Source organism: Sapajus apella, unplaced genomic scaffold (genome assembly GCF_009761245.1).
Source record: "Sapajus apella isolate SASKATOON/1434 unplaced genomic scaffold, GSC_monkey_1.0 scaffold1, whole genome shotgun sequence".
Taxonomy (NCBI): Eukaryota; Metazoa; Chordata; class Mammalia; order Primates; family Cebidae; genus Sapajus; species Sapajus apella.
The window spans coordinates 58,360,183-58,377,124 of NW_022436941.1; positions in this window are offsets into that span (position 1 = coordinate 58,360,183).

The window sequence follows — 16,942 nt, forward strand, 5'->3', positions numbered from 1 at the left end:
CTGCCATTACTTTGTTTTTAACCTAAATTAGTGTGGGGTTTTTTTTGAGGGGGGGTGGTGAGGGATGCCTTTTTAGAGAGTCTTAATGCTTGTATTATAAACTTATGTAGTTAAACACTAATCAAACAACAAAATGAAAAAGGGGGTTAGATTTAGAGTAGTTGCTTGAAAACTTTTCCAAATTGACCTTAAATAGACAGAGGCTGGTATAAAACTACGGATTGGTGGATTATGACTTATTAATTTTGGTGCTATCAAAATCCTTAAATAACCTGATTAAACTTGATTTGTCATTGTTGATACCTGTTACAATGTTGAATTAGCATGTAATGTGCACAGTGTAAGAAGAAAATATAAATGAAAGTGCATTGTTCCTATTCTTTATGGAGCTATGGTTTTTCATAACCACAAAAGAACATTAACATAAGAATGTAATGTATTAGGGTATAGTTAGTATTTTGACTCCTTTTTAATAAAGCTCTTCTTTTAGGATCTAAATATTTCTCTGTATTTTGTATCTGCTGCGAGGTAATTTGGGATGATACCAGGACTAGACAGATGGGTGGGAAGAGTCTGGGTCTTCCCCTTCAGGGTTTCATGATTCTTGTATGTTCTCATCAGGTTGCTTGAGGACGAATTCTGCTTGGATGTAGCTAGTAGGACATGATCCCCTTGTCCTCTTTTCTTTTTATGCTCCTCCGTTGAGAATATGCAATCTAATTCCTTAAGGTGCAAACTAGTCATAGCTACAGTAGTCCGGCTTCCAGCAGATTCTTTGCTATATCTAACATGTACGAAATCAGACGTTTTAATGAACGCATGTGTTTTTCTGTCGTGTTACGTGGACTGACAGGCTATGGAGATGTCTGAAATGATTTGGTTGAACTCATTGCAGTCTTCCAGAAATCATTTCCTGTGATATCATGCAGTGCATTTCTCCTAGGATTTCCTTGTCAAGAATATTTCTCTTTTAAGCAAAATAATAACTTCTGGAGCTTAATAGATTTTATAGCTGAACATTGAAGTAGTGTGCCCGGTATGTGAAGCATTCTAGCTGTCTTAATGCAAATGAACAGATAGGCTTAACGAGTCAATCTTGAATCTATTTGGTGAAAAAAGCCACTCTGTTGGCTGTGTGCTATTAGTACATGCAGATACAAGCATACGCGGGCTTGGACATGTATTAGCATTGGATGTTACTTCACTGAGAAAGTGATCTGTTGACCAAAATATGCATATCTGAATGGAAAGAGGTCTTTATGGTGCTCTTTTTTATTCTAATCTACTATGGTCTGAATGTTCACCTCTCCACAAAATTCATGTGTTGAAATCCTAAGCCCCAAGGTGATTATATTACGAGGTGGAGCCTTTGGGGTGATTAAGTCAAAAGATCAGAGCTTTTGTGTGTGGGATTAGTGCCCTTATAAAAGAGGCCCAAACAGCTTAATCTTTCCATCCACCATGTGAGGACACAGAGAGAAGGTGCCATCTAAGAGGAAGTGGGTCCGCACCAGGCAGCATATCTGCCAGCACCTTGATCTTGGACTTCTCAGCCTCCAGAGCTATGAGAAACAAATTTCTCTTGTTTATAAGCCATGCAGTCTATGATATTTTCTTACAGCAGCCCAAATAGACTCAAACATCTGTTTTAAGCCTGAAGTAGGAGACTTTCTGGCTGACTAGGTCAAGAAGTCAAAAAGAGATTTCTGTTTTCTTCCAAATCATGATTACTGATTTGGAGTGAAATCCTGTGATGGGCTATAAAGTATCGGGGCTCACACAGTGAGTTGGGGTAGGAGGAGATTAACAGTTGTTGACTACCTAATATCTATACGTTAAGAGTAACAATATTTCCCTTCCAGCTTGTTACAAGGAATAAATTAACTCATTCATCCTTACAACAAACTGGAAGGGAAATATTGTTACTCTTAATGTATAGATGAGAAAACTAAGCTCAGAGAGGTTAACTAACTTAGCCAAGTCCAGAGTTTGTATTTACAAGAGCCAGAACTTTAATCCGGGTCTAACTTTAAAGTGTATGGTATTTCCACGATACTGTGCTGCTTTTTCTGTGGATCCTGAAATTTCCTATAGGGAGGCTCAGAGGGAGAGAATTCCTTTGGAGGAAAACATCTGATATTGTTTGAAGTATATTTTCAAACCTACTTAGTAAATCTATGTGCTGCAAAGGGGGCCTGTCCCTCAGTTGTCTATGGTCCCATCTGCATTTTACATCTGGAAAAGCATATCTGGAAATAGTTTCATCCTGGTAGTTACAAAGGACAGTTGGAAACTTCTGCTTTTTGTACAACAAAATCTACAGTGGTCTTGGTAACGACCTTTCCAATTGTGGTATTATTGTTTCAGCTCTATTGGTTACGAGAAGAGTCATTTCAAAGGAGTTTATTATGAGGTTAAAATGGGCCATCTTCTGGTCATCTTGGGGAAAAAAAACATTGCACAGCCCATGGACTGGATTAAGGACTGGACCTAAAACTAAGGTACTTCCTTTGTCTCCCCTCTCACCCTATGCCACTTTTTCCTTTTCTCTGGACATCTGCTTCTTCTCTTACTGCTTCTCTCTGTACCTCTGCTCCATTCTCCATTGCTTTCTGCCTGCTCATCAGCATGTTCATGGTTGAACACAGGTGCCATAGATCTCAATCTCTTAAGATCAGCATACTGCCATCTGAAGACACTCTTAAGTCTCTTTAATTCCAAGTCCCCACTGCTACTGAGTGACTTTGCTCAGGTGCCCATTCCCGGTTCATCAGTGTCACTAGGGAGGGTGGCACAAACATGACTGCAGTGCCTGCCATGTTAGCAAAGGTTATAGGTATGGGCAGTTTCTGGAGAAAAGGACTCTGAGTAATTCAGGCACTTCAGATACATCTCCAACCATAAACCAAAAATATATAAATGTGGCTTTGTAGTTTTGGGAATGTTTTCTTATAATCTTTGATCTGGAATGACTTATCCCCATTTTATGCTTAAGGAAACTATGACCAACTGGTTGGATGATTTGCCCAAAGTCATTTGGCAAAGTAAACTAGAGACCAAAGCCTAGGTTTCTACCTGATTAGTTTCCACCATATTAGGCTGCCTCTTTGTCTATGCAAATGTACACAATTTATGGAAGAAAATTGTTTTGTTTTGTCATTTTTAATCTGTAGTTTAATCCGCAATTAGCATTCATGAATGAATTTGCTAATTTGAAACCACAATGGACTTTGGCTTCTCTTCCTAGTACCACACTTTCTGTTATACCTGAAGATTTGTACTGTACCCCAATGGAAGTTTGTGAATTCATTTTCTTATATTGGGATGGTACAAACCTGTAGAAATTATGGCTACTACAAAAAAAAATAGTTGAACAGTTTGTTTTGGGCTGGAGAGTAATTGTAGTTCAATTTTGTACAGGTAATAGAATATGCCTTTAAATTACCACATGACAGTTTTTGGGCACTGGAACAATTTGGTTAAATGAAGCACCAGCTCCATAAAAGTGGGGATGTCTTAAAAGACCATCATTAAAATGCATAGAGAAATGAACTCATAGTCAAGTCTACACCTGGGCACATTTATGCCAGTATTTCAATGACTCCCAAACATTAAACAAAAAATCAAGGAAAAAAGATGAAATGAAAATGCTCAGAATTATTCTCTTTGCCCAGAGATAATGCAGTTTCCCTGTGCTAAATTCTGTTAAATTTTCCAAAACTTAAAAAAGTGGCAACATTTTAAAGATGAAAGGGCTTTGTTCCTTTCCTCAAGAAAAGAATGGTCTGGTATAATGGACAAATTGAAATGCATCAAAATATAAAATGTTTCTTTATTTCATTCCTAATGGACATATCTGTTGGCAGTGGCCCACCGTAGCAAAAAAAATAGATGGCAACTGTTCATGCAGGAACATTACAAACAAATGCCTGTATGCTTGAAATGTCTGGAAACGTCTGTGGAAATGGACCTTAAATGGTTACGCAGTTAACATTCAGATATCAAAGAATTTTGCAAAATAGAAACTGTTTAAATATTAAACATCAAATTTTCCTTCTTTCAAAGGACTAATAACTTAGCAATAAAAATTGTCTTTGAATCTTGCCATCACAAGGTTTCAGTCAGGCAGTGGATTCTAAATGAAAACTTGCAGGCAGTTCTTATTTAAGCAAAATTATCAGCTGAGCAAAGAAGAATGAATTAGGAGACTGCCCCAAACTCACCTTGACCAGACAACAGTCCACCTCCCTTGCAGCGCAAGCTTCTCTGTGGAGCTGCCTGCAAAGTGAAACCAGGATCAATGCTGTCAGGGAAATGCTTCTGCACAGAGGTAAGGCACTAATCAAGATCTGCAGCTGCTGACCTGATCCCCAACAGTTAAAGAAGAAACATGTTGCCATGAAAGAGAGCAGACGGTGGACAAGGGATCAGAGAAAGGGAAACAAAAAGGAGGAATCCAGGGCCATGAAAATATTGGGCCACCCCAACAGGAAAAATCCCTTTGTCCATAGTGATCAGGAAATGTTTTAAGATGTTCTCGAATAGGTTCACCCATGTGAGGCAAAGGGTAAGGTTTGCCCGTACAACACCTGAGGCTGTTTCTGGGTAGGGACCTGGGGCCTTCATATCAGTTTCCAAATGGGAGCCTTGTTACTGAACCAGAGAAAGAAGGCAGGGCCCAGTCAAAAGCAGTGGAAGGAGTCATAAACTGGGAGGAATGGAAAGTTAGGAAACATCAACATTTTTTTTCTCTGTCCGGCCATTTGCCATAGAAAAAACGTTTTGGTCAATAACCACATGTAAGAAGGTGGTCCCATAAGATTATAATAGAGGAAGCAGAAAGATGCCTATGGGCTAGTGACATCATGGCCAATGCAGCATAGTGCGTCACTCAAGTGTCTGTGGTGATGTTGGTGTAAACAAACCATCTGTGCTGCCAGTCATAGAAAGGTCTAGCATGTGTAATGATGCACAGTACGTAGTACTTGTAATGATAAAAACCACTACGTTACTGGTTTATGTATTTACTATACCACACTTTTTACTAATTTCAGCATACTCCTACTTATTTAAAAAAAAAAGTTAAGTGTAAAACAGCTCCAGGAAGGTCCTTCAGGGGGTATTACAGAAGAAGGCATTGTTATCATAGGAGATGACAGCTCCGTGTCTGTTATTGCCCCTGAAGACCTCCCAGTGGGACAAGATATGGAGGGGGATGACAGTGATATTGATGATCCTGATCCTGTATAGGCCTAGGCTACTGTGTGTGTTTGTGTCTTAGTTTTCAACAAAAGAGTTTTAAAAGTAAAAAAATAAAAACAAAAGTTCTACAAATAAAAAAAATTTGTAGAATAAGTTTACAAAGAAATATATATATATTTTTTTTGCAGCAGAGTCACGCTCTGTCGCCCAGGCTGGAGTGCATTGGCATGATTTCGGCTCAATGCAACCTCCACCTCCCGGGCTTAAGCAATTCTCATGGCCTCAGCCTCCTGAGTAGCTGGGACCACAGGTATGTGCCACCACGTCCAGCTAATTTTTAAATTTTCTTTTTAGTAGAGATGCAGTTTTGCCACATTGGTCAGGCTGGTCTTGAATGCCTGGCCTCAAGTAATCCACCTACCTCAGCCTCCCGAAGTGCTGGGATTACAGATATAAGCCACTGTGCCTGACCAGAAAGAAAATATTTTTGTACAGCTAAATAATATATTTGTGTTTTAAGCTAAGCACTATTATAAAATAGTCAAAAAGTTAAAACATTATAATGTTCAGAAAGTTAAAAAGTCACAGTAAGCTGGGGTTAATTTATAATTGAAGAAAGCAAGCACTGTTAATACATTAGTGTAGCCTAAGTGTGCAGTGTTTAAAAAGTCTACTGTAGTGTATTGTGATTTCCTAGGCCTTCACATTCACTTGCCACTCACTCACTGACTCGCCCAGAGCAAGTTCCAGGCCTATAACCTCCATTCATGGTTCAGTGCTCTATACAGGTATACTATTTTTTATCTTTTGTACCTTACTTTTACTGTACTTTTTCTAAGTTTAGACAGGTGTAGATACACAAATGCTTATCATTGTGTTGCCGTTGCCTGCAGTATTCAGTACAGTAACAAGCTGCACAGGTAGTAGCCTAGGACCAACATGCTATACCACATAGCCTAGTTGTGTAGTGTGCTATGCTGGGTTTGTGTAAATACACTCTGTGATGCTCACACAGTGATGACATTGCCTCATGACACATTTCTCAGAGCATATCCCTGTCATTAAGTGACGCATGACTGCATATTTTAGAATCAGCTTATCAATTTCTACAAAAAAGCCTCTGGGATTTTGCCTGAGATCACATTGAATCTATAGATCACTCTGGAAAGAACTGACATCATGACAGCATTGAGTGTTTCAATTCATGAACATGTTATTTCTCTATTTATTTAAATCTTTTTTCATTTCTGTCTGCAATATTGTATCCTTGTCAGCACAGAAGGTATGCACTTCTTCTATTAAATTATCCCTAAGTATTTACAATGTTTTTGGAATCTATCATAAATTTTGTTTTTCAAATCTTATTTGCTTTCTTAAAAAATGAAAAATATTCATTGTTTTCTTATTGTGGGAAATATGAAGATATAGAAAAGAAAGTGTCAGTTATAATATTAGTAACCCAAAGATTATTATTAACATCTTGGTGTATATCCAAAAGTCTTGTTTATATTCATACCTACATATACATATTTTTAAAATGTAAATGGTGAATCTGTTCTTTGAAAATAAAAATTAAGCCAAACCAACATCAGTATAACCTAAGAAGCATTGAAAGACAATCCTAGACCTACTTTGGGTGGTGTTTTATAAATGCGTATATACCCCATTTTGGGGAAATCAGAACACATATTTTTTTTTTCCAACAGAAACAATTCAGGCCAAGCACAAACAAAAAAGCCAAAAAGGTGCTCCTGCTTAACTCAAAATGGTTTTTAGACTTCTGTCATGGGCCAATTTTTTTTGAGACAGAGTCTTGTTCTTGTTGCCCAGGCTGGAGGCTATATTGCAGTGGCACTGTCTTGGCTCACTGCAACCCCCAGCTCCTAACTTCAAGTGATTCTCCTGCCTCAGCCTCCCAAGTAGCTGGGATTACAGACATGAGCCACCACACCCCGCTAATTTTGTATTTTTAGTAGAGATGGGATTTCACCACGTTGGCCAAGCTGGTCTCGAACTCCTGACCTCAGGTGATCCATCCACCTTGGCCTCCCAAAGTTCAGGGATTACAGGCACGAGCCACCATGCCCAGCCTGTCCTGGGCCAGTTTTTAAACCTTTCTAAGGAAGCACGATCCCTATGCCTTTATCCTCTGTAAGCCTTAGGCCTGTTAAAAGCCACTAAGGAGAGAGACCCAGGATGTAGCTGGTGGAGAAGCCTTGGCAACAGCAGGAGATGGGAGTGGGGCAGCGAGCCTTTGGAGTGGAGCAGCCAACCTTGTATGATACTGACTCTAGGGTTCCTGTGTCTAAGCTTCAGAAGTCGGGTGGACTCTGGCAGTAGAACCGAGTAGTGCCAGCAGTTTATCTGTAGTCATCATTCTAATCATTCCCAAAGAAATTCTACTGAGGCTGAAATTCAAGAGGTCTAATCTCAAGGTAGTCATGCCGACCAAGAAACATAGCCAGTACCTAAAAGGTAATTTCAAAATAATTAATTGAATTCTTTATTTGCCTTTGTCAAACACCGTGCTGTCAGCACACAGTCCACGGTCTCCTTTTACATCCCTCTTGACTTCATCCTATAGCTTCTCAAGAATTCTCTTCTCTAAATCCTGAAAACCTTTTTTTCTTAGATATACCCCATGTGCCTTTTTCCTTCTTCTCTTCTCCTCTTTCTCCCAATTCTGTATTCCCTAGCTCTAAAGAAGCATCTGGCAATGACAAGAACCTCCCTGAGTACCCAGGGGCAAGGGCAATGCTGGGAACCTCCACCAAACGTCCCTGAATGGAAGCTTCCCAAGTCAGGAAGAGCCTGTGTAACTTGGAAGACTTGTGGGAAATTCTGGAGGCTGGGGAAAGATAAAACTTATTCATAAAAATGTATAGTTCATTCTCATATGTAAAGATCATAGATACCTCAGAGGGAACTTTAGAGGCATGTCATTTTCAGGAATGTTTTATCCACTTTGCTTTGAGCCTCCATTACTAAACCACACAGCAAATTGTCTCAGCGCTGAGCTCCAGAAGGACCTAGGTTTGGAATTCCTTGGATCTGCAGGTCAGGAGAGAGCTGTTTTGGCAGTGCAAAACAGGGAAGCTGGCACAGTGGCTGTCTGCACTGTGTTGATCTTTTGGTCTGATACTTGTTTTTAGTTTCACTTTCTTTTAATTATGGTCTCTCCATATCTGACCTTAACAGCACCATTCTTTTGGTTTGTTGGTTAATTTTAATGATAACAGTATATTACCATTCGAGTGGTTTCTCAGGTCACAGTGTATTGCAGAGAGCAGATTGTTAATTAAATGGTAATGTTTTCTGAATTTGGAAGTAATTTCTAAAGTTAATAGTTATTAGTTACCTTGAAATTGTAAAACAAAATCATTGGTATATAAAATCAGTACATAATTAGCAAGCTGTCCTCCAAGAAGCAGATCACATCACACTCTGCCCAAAAGGAACAGCTTTGCTGACGAGGCACTGACATAGTTAAGAGAAACCATGAATCACGCAAGGGGCCAGGAAAATGGTGCTGCCCAGCTCACATTCAGAGGCAGCATAATTTATGAAGCTCTGAGGACAGTGGGAGGTAGGCTGTCAGAAATGCTAAGTCCTCTGTGGAATTATTACATTCCCTTTGAAAGATTTGATGTCATTGAAACGAGGTAATCTGGGGAAGCTCGGAGGTTCTGTGCAATTGGGGAAGTGTGCAAAGATACTTGGAGATGAAGCCAAATTTTTTCAGCCCTTTTCCCACTGGAAATCAGGCCCAAGGTCTTATGAAAACAGACTTTCTTTTCAAACATCGGGAGGAAATACTGCAAGAAGGATGCCCATGCCACTCTGAACGTTCCGGATCCACCAGTATCAGAAAGGTCAGAGCAATGTAGAAACTGCATGGACTGTGGCTTTCCGATCTGTGTTCGCTTCCTCTCTAAACACATTCTTTTCAATTAGTTAGGATCAGATATTGTATCTGTTCAAGGGGAAAAGAGAATGAAAAATTAGCACTATATGTTGATGAGTGGTGCAAACTTATTATCAGTTATTATATTTGTTATTACTTTTGATAAGTAATTTCTAGCACTTACCATTGAGTGCTTACTGAATGCTAAAAACAGTGTTGAGTACTTTGCCTGGGCTATTTTACTTAGTCCTGACATAAATATAAGCACCACCTTCCGTTTAGAGATGAGGAAACTGAGGCTTAGAGAAGCCAAGCAACTTGCCCAAGATCACACAATTGATCAGTGCTAGAACCTATATTCCAGTCAGTTTCTTTAGCTTTTATAGAGGTATCAAGTTTTAATCTAATAAAAAGATTAAAATGACTAAATCTACTTGACATTTTGGAATTGAATATGATTCACCTTGAGGTAGAACACTCTGGATTTTGGCATAGCAGACTATTTTTTTTTTTTTTTTGTCAAATCATTTTTATACAATTCCTGTCTGGTCCATAATGGCTCTGTGCATGTACTCTCTGAATATAGATGAAATCACTTCATTGTTAATGCCTATGGAATGTTTCCTCAGTAAGAAAAAAGTTTATGCAACTTTGGAAAGTGTTGTCTGAACACGAGTCCAAAACCATCTCATACGACTGTAAGATTCTTTTTTTTCCCCTTTCCTGTTCATATACACAGTTCATCCATTATGACTTATATCATAAAGAGATTTCTTTTAATGGGTTATATTACCTTCTGTCACACAGCCACTTACTTCCTTGGAGGTCCATTGTACACACTATCCATTTCCATGGGGGTAGGTAGTCCTGTTTCTGAAGAATTTATAAGAATTTTTATCATGGTTTCTATGGCAATAGAGGATGAGAACATTCCTTCAAGCCATTTAAGATGATAATTCACCAAAACAAGTACATATATTTTTGCTAACTAACCGGCCATTGAAAGGTCTGGGGTAACTTGGTTGGCAGTTTGAAGAAACCTTTTCCTTCTCACTGCTGTGCATCAGGCAGCTACCTGGTCGAAAAATTGATTTTAAGAAACATGAATGGGCACAGAGCAATTTTAGCAACAGTTTTTGCTGAACCTTTTGTGGTAAACATTGCCATTTCCTAGGTGCAGAGTGATTGGACTTCAAAATGAACCATCAAGCCCACAGGCAAGCTTAGGACAGAAGGCAGGCCTGCTTTCCAGGATAGTAGTTAAGCTTTTCTCTTCTGAACCAAATATCAGAAATAAGCCTTTCTCATTTGTGTATGATACCAGAATAAATAGAGGTCCCTCACAAGGGAAACATTTTGATTCAGCTCAAGTCAACAGATGGTTATGGGGATGTAGTGTGGCATTGCAGAAGGACAGCAGGCTTTGGGCTCACCAGAACTGGATTCAAATCCTAGCTTGAGCTGCGGAGCCCTGTGAAAATTACTGTCCTGCTTCAAGGCCCTTTCCTCAGTTGGAAATTAAAAACAATAGTGCCAACACTGTCAGGCTGTTTCAAGCATAAGAAATAATATATATGTAAACTGAGACCGACTCAGTCCTATCTTGGAGAGGAGACAGAAGCTAGAAACAGAAATCTTTTACCTGGGTTTCTCAGAGCACAGGAAAGGAGACCCTGTGTGTAATCTACAACAAACTGATTGGGAGAAACATGAAGGGCTGTGCCTTTCTCTCATCCTTCTCCCAAAAGTCCTGTTCTCATAGGGCTCACCTTTCCTTTCCTTCCCCTTCTCCCATCTCATTAGTTCTGTCCTTCTGGCTCCAGGTCTCTTAATTCTACGTCAGAAATGCCTAGGAACCTGGAAAAAGTCTGATTCTCCTCAGAGGGCAGAGAAAAGGAAGAGCTGCAGAGCAAAAGCCAGAATTCTTTGTAGATGGCAGAAAGGGCGTGGCGGAGGCTGCAAACAGACATCCATAAAAAGGTGTGTGCTGGCTTATGCACAGAACACTCAGCTCAGTGCCTGGAACATAACAGGTTCTCAGTGGAAAGATCCTAGATTAATAAGCATCCACAGCATGCCAGATACCTCATGAGTATGCAGGTTAGAGCTCAATGAGGAGGAAAAAAGATCCCCACTTCAAGGAGGGAGTTCATAGGGTAGAAGATATTCTTGAATTTAGGTTTCTATTTTAAGCTGCCACATCATCACTGAAACAATGGACATGCACTCAGTTATGTCCGTCAAATACCCTATGCGTAATAGAACATTTATATGGCATAAATGACAAATTAACATACTAGTTGCATTCCAGAGAAGGAATTTCAAAATGACCAAGAAACATTTCTTAAGAAACAAAAACAAACAACATATCAAAATAAAACAAACAAAACAACCCACCAAAAGGAAATTACCTAACATGTGCATTTATTAGTTTTATATTTAGCAACAAATATTACTTGTGGGATGTATGATAACTAAAGTGTTACCAATGTACGTACATTGTGTCATTGCTTTTTGTGTATTATGATATCCTGATTAAAATGATAAACATATACTTCATTCACTTCTTCCTTCCTTCTGCTTTTATAACTGCCACCTTATTCTAGTTGTAAATGGATTATGGGGCTATGAAACGAGTTACTTATTAACACTATTTTGCGGCAGATTACTTAACCTCTTTGAGCTTCAGTTTCAAATCTGCTAAATGGGATTGCATTTAATAGTAGTAGATACCTCATGGAGGTATTGGAAGGACTAAGTAAACCAATGCATCTTTAGCATCGAACAGTCTGGTGCAACTGTAAATACTCAACAAATGGTTTTTCTTATTGCTGCTATTTTCATTGTTTGTTATTGCTTTCGTATCATTTCATTATTGGATCTGAACCCTATGAGGTACAAACAGGAAGTAGTTTTAAATTTCATTGCCTTCAAACATGCACTGGCTTACCTCCCTTTCCTACTCCTTGATGATACCTCAGGCGGATTCTGTGTATTTTCCTGTTACTTGAGGATATTAGGCAAAAGTTTGATTTTATAATTTAAAACATCTTGTCCAACCGAAATCAAAACTTCCATTTTCCATCAACTTGAAAGCGTTTCCCCTCTCCTCAGCTCAGGTCAGGCCAGGGATCCCACAGATCAGTGGAGGGAGTAGCGCAGGATCTGCTCCTTGGCCCTCCTGGATCTACCTTCTCGGCCACCTGCTTCTGGCTCCCTTAGGGTTGAGGATAGGCTAGTGGGGTGGGACAAGACTGGGAACAGCATAAACAACCCAGAGGAGACAGTAGCTGCTGTTCTCATACTTCTCTTTCGGTTCTCTCCTGATGAACTCTCTCAAATGGCCTCCATCCCGGCAACTGTCCATCTGCTGGCTCTTGCCTTCATGGAACACTTTTGTGGGTTCTTCTGAGACTCTCAGCCCTCCATCCGGTCACTGTTAAGAAAGTCAAACACCACACTTTTCTCTCAAGAAAGCAATATTCTGTCTGGTCCAGGGTGCAGCCCTGGCACCCAGCTACCTTGCAGGTTGTCTGTTGAACTTATGGAAAATTGAAATTCGTCCCTTTTTCCCTGTCAAATTCTGGAAGAGCAGGCTCTCCCATTGCTGTCCTCTCTGTCCCTGCTCGCCTCCTGTCAAGAGTCAGGCATGAACCTCTGTTCTTCAGACTCCAGGGAACATGTGATTTGAGGGGAGAGATAAACCATAGCAGTTTCCACTTTCACATATTTCCTTCCATACCAGTGTCTTCTCTTTAATGATTTACCAATTTCCCTTATAAATAGGGTGAGGCATGATGGAATACACAGTCAAAGACCTGGTGAGCAAGTCCCGCATGAATATGTCCAGGAACTGCCATGAGAATGAGCAGTCTCCCGCTGCCTATTGTCTCCGGCCCTGGTGCTTCAGCGGAAACCCTGGGACAACAGGAAAGGTCCCATCCAGCATCCTGTTACATTTTTATTATGACAACATTTACAACAGTCTCTTAATTGGTTTTCCTGCTGCCTATTTGTCACAATTTCGTTCCCTCCCATATGCAGCCTCTAAATTAATCTTTGCCCCAAAACTCTCTGATTCTTGTCGTATTTCTCTTTTCAGTCAGTCACTGTGGCTTCCACAGGTTGGCTACCATCCCAACAGCCCTTTTAAAAATACAGGAAAAAGTTTAGGGTCTCCAAATTGAGTGTAATCCCAGAAGATTACAGCAGATATCACAGTAGTAGAGTTTCTGTGGTCCCAGAAGCCCATGTGACACTGTCTGTTTTCAACTGCTTGCTTCTTATGTCAGACTCCCCCGGCTACAAACATAAACTCCACTAATTCAATGAGGCATTTACGGTATGATCAAAGATCCCTAAGGCACTAGACAGTGTGTCTTTAATAGGTAATTCTAGCTTCACCATTTCATCTAAGTCCTCTAAATTTTTAGGAGTGACCCACAGGCTGAATATTACCTAGATTGCTTAGAGCTGATTTCTCCAAGAGGCAAACTCTACGTCAAGAAAGTGCAAAGTACAAAATCTAACCAACTAGAATTTTGGAATCCAGAGAACATCTAATTCAACTTTCCTATTTTACACATGACAGAATGGTGACTCAGAGAGACTGTGACTTGCACAAAGTCCCCAGGTCATCTGAGGAATGGCTGGAAAAAATACCCAGTTCTCTTGATTCCTAGACTCAGGCTGGTTTCACTCTCCCAGGTGATTGCTTGACTGTTAGTTTCATTACTTTGTCAACCACCATCCAGTCAGTCCCCATACTAGAGAAGGTCACTTCCCTGTAACGGAAAGGGAATACTCTTTCTAAAATTGGTATTAAAGTCTTCTCTGATAGCATGTAGGGAGAAGAAGAGTACCTGTTAAAAGGAATTAAAGCAGACTGCAGACACATAATTTGTCTCAGAAGATGCTGATGGATCTTTTTGGTTATGAAAAGGAAGGCCCAGGATTTGGCCTAGATAGGAAAAGCTAAGATAAACTAAGCCAAATTGCTTTAAATTATAAAGTAACAGGAATTTTCCACTTCCAGTGAGGATTGGGAGGGAGATATTTTGGCAGGCCTGGGGCTTGGAGAAGAGAGAATAAGAGGGAAAAATTCCCTGGAGATAGGGAGAGTGGGCAGACCAAAGGGGAAGATAGCTATTAAAAACTCCCCAAAACTTAGAGCAAAAAGGCATTATACTCAAATGTAAGTGCTTTTCTGGTACACTGTGATTGCCCTTCATGATCCACACATCTTCAGTAGAAGTCCGTTATACACAGCAATGGGTATTAGGGATGCCTTGAGGAATACAGGATGAAGGAATTTGCCCATGCTTGGGGTAGGGGTTGTGGGAGAGTCAAAAAATCATGAAAGATGCTGATTTCTAGGTTACTATGGTAGGCAGCATAATAGCCACCCCCACCCAAAAGATGATGTTCCTATCCTAATCTCATGAACCTGTGAACCTGCGAATATTTTATTTACATGGCAAAGGAGAATTTAGGTCCCTAATCGACAGACAGGGAGAGTCTCTGGGGTTAATCATATGGGCTAAATATAATCACAAGTGTTCTTTTTTTTTTTTTTTTTTTTTTTGAGACAGCGTCTTGCTCTGTTGCCAGGCGCCAGGCTGGAGTGCAGTGGTGCAATCTCAGCTCACTGCAACCTCCACTTCCCGGGTTCAAGTAATTATCCTGCCTCAGCCTCCTGAGTAGCTGGGACTATAGGTACGTGCCACCACACCCAGCTAACTTTTGTATTTTTCAGTAGAGACGGGGTTTCACCATGTGGGCCAGGATGGTCTCCATCTCTTGACCTTGTGATCTGCCCGCCTCGGCCTCCCAAAGTGCTGGGATTGCAGGCGTGAGCCACCACACCTGGCCACAAGTGTTCTTAAAAGTGAAGAGGGAGTCAGAAGAGGAGGTCAGAGTGATAGGATGTGAGAAATCTCCACCTACCATTGCTGCTTTTGAAGATGGAGTACTGGAGCCATAAGTCAAGGAATGTGAGAGCAGCCTGTAGAAGCTGGAGAAGACCAAGGAATATTCTTCCCTCAAACCTCTAGAGAAGTCTCTAGACTGGGGAAGTTGGGGAAGTCTGTAGACTGATTCTTGTCGTATTTCTCTTTTCAGTCAGTCATTGTGGCTTCCACAGGCTGGCTACCATCCCAATAACCCTTTTAAAAATATAGGAAAAAGCTTAGGGTCCCCAAATTGAGTGCAATCCCAGAAGATTACAGCAGATATCACAGTTGTAGTTTCTGTGGTCCCAGAAGCCCATGTGACACTGTCTGTTTTCAACTGCTTGCTTCTTATGTCAGACTCCCCCAGCTACAAACATAAACTCCACTAGCAGGAAGCATCGAGGACTGTAGGTCCGAAGACCTGGTATCTAGTCTCAAGTTCACAACCCTCCTCAACCTCTAGAGAAGTCTCTAAAGGTTTGAGGGAAGAATGTTCCTGCTGACACCTTGATTTTAACCCACTGAAACTCCTGGTGGACTTCTGTTATCTGTTCTGCTTCTTCTTATCTGTTACGATAAGAATCTTAATATTTATATTTAACTCAAACGTTTCCAAGTTCCTCAGCTTTCTGGGTTCAACTTTGTAAAAGTGCAGAGTTGGCCCCAATATTTCCAAAGTTTTCCATGGCAGTAAGGAACTGACACTCTGCTTTGTGGTTGTCCCAGTCTGCTACTATATAATCAAAGCTTTCAATTATTTCCTGAATTTATTATACCCATTTGCTTTATGTTGCCATTCAAGTCACTACACAGGCTTGCCCAGCTTAACCTTCTCAGCTTCACCTGCCACCCGTCTTCTTCATGAATCCTCTACTGCTGCCAAATTGCACCATCAGCACCTCAAACACACTCCTCTGGGCATCTGCTGTCCTGCCACCTGGAAAGGTTTATCTCCCCTTTCCTGTGCCTCGGAATGTGAATAATCTGCTTGTCCCCCCAAGGCCTAGTTCAAGCATGGTCAAATCTCCAGTGTCCTCTAGCCTCCCCTCCTCAGAACTTCCCAGCATTTTGTTCTTAGCTCTCTTATAACCACCTGTGATCATTTGCAAGTAAATGATTTTTTTAGGGGATGTGCTCAAATAGACAACTTTACTTGCAACTTGTCTATTTGAGCACAACTCAAATAGCAAAAAGGCATTATACTCAAATGTAAGTGCTTTTCTGGTACACTGTGATTGCCCTTCATGATCCACACATCTTCAGTAGAAGTCCGTTATACACAGCAATGGGTATTAGGGATGCCTTGAGGAATACAGGATGAAGGAATTTGCCCATGCTTGGGGTAGGGGTTGTGGGAGAGTCAAAAAATCATGAAAGATGCTGATTTCTAGGTTACTATGGTAGGCAGCATAATAGCCATTCATTGTGTTGACCAGAAGCTCCTAAGGAGCATAATGCATATTGCTCATCTCCACATCCCCCACAGTACAAAGCATGGTGTTTTTTGCATCACAGATGCTCAATACATGCTTGCTGAATGGTGTCATGAAAACATTTTTGGCTAAACAAATTAAAGCGGAAGTCGTTATAACTAACATTATCAGGCTGGGTGCGGTGGCTCACACCTGTAATCCCAGCACTTTGGGAGGCCAAGGCAGGTGGAGCACAAGGTCAGGAGTTCGAGACCATCCTGGCCCATATGGGGAAACCCTGTCTACAAAAAATACAAAAAAAAAATTAGCCAGGTGTGGTGATGTGTGCCTATAGTCCCACTACTCAGGAGGCTGAGGCAGGAGAATCGCTTGAACCTGGGAGACGGAAGCTGCAGTGAGCTGAGATCGTGCTACTGCACTCCAGCCTGGGCGACAGAGATTCTGTCTCAAAC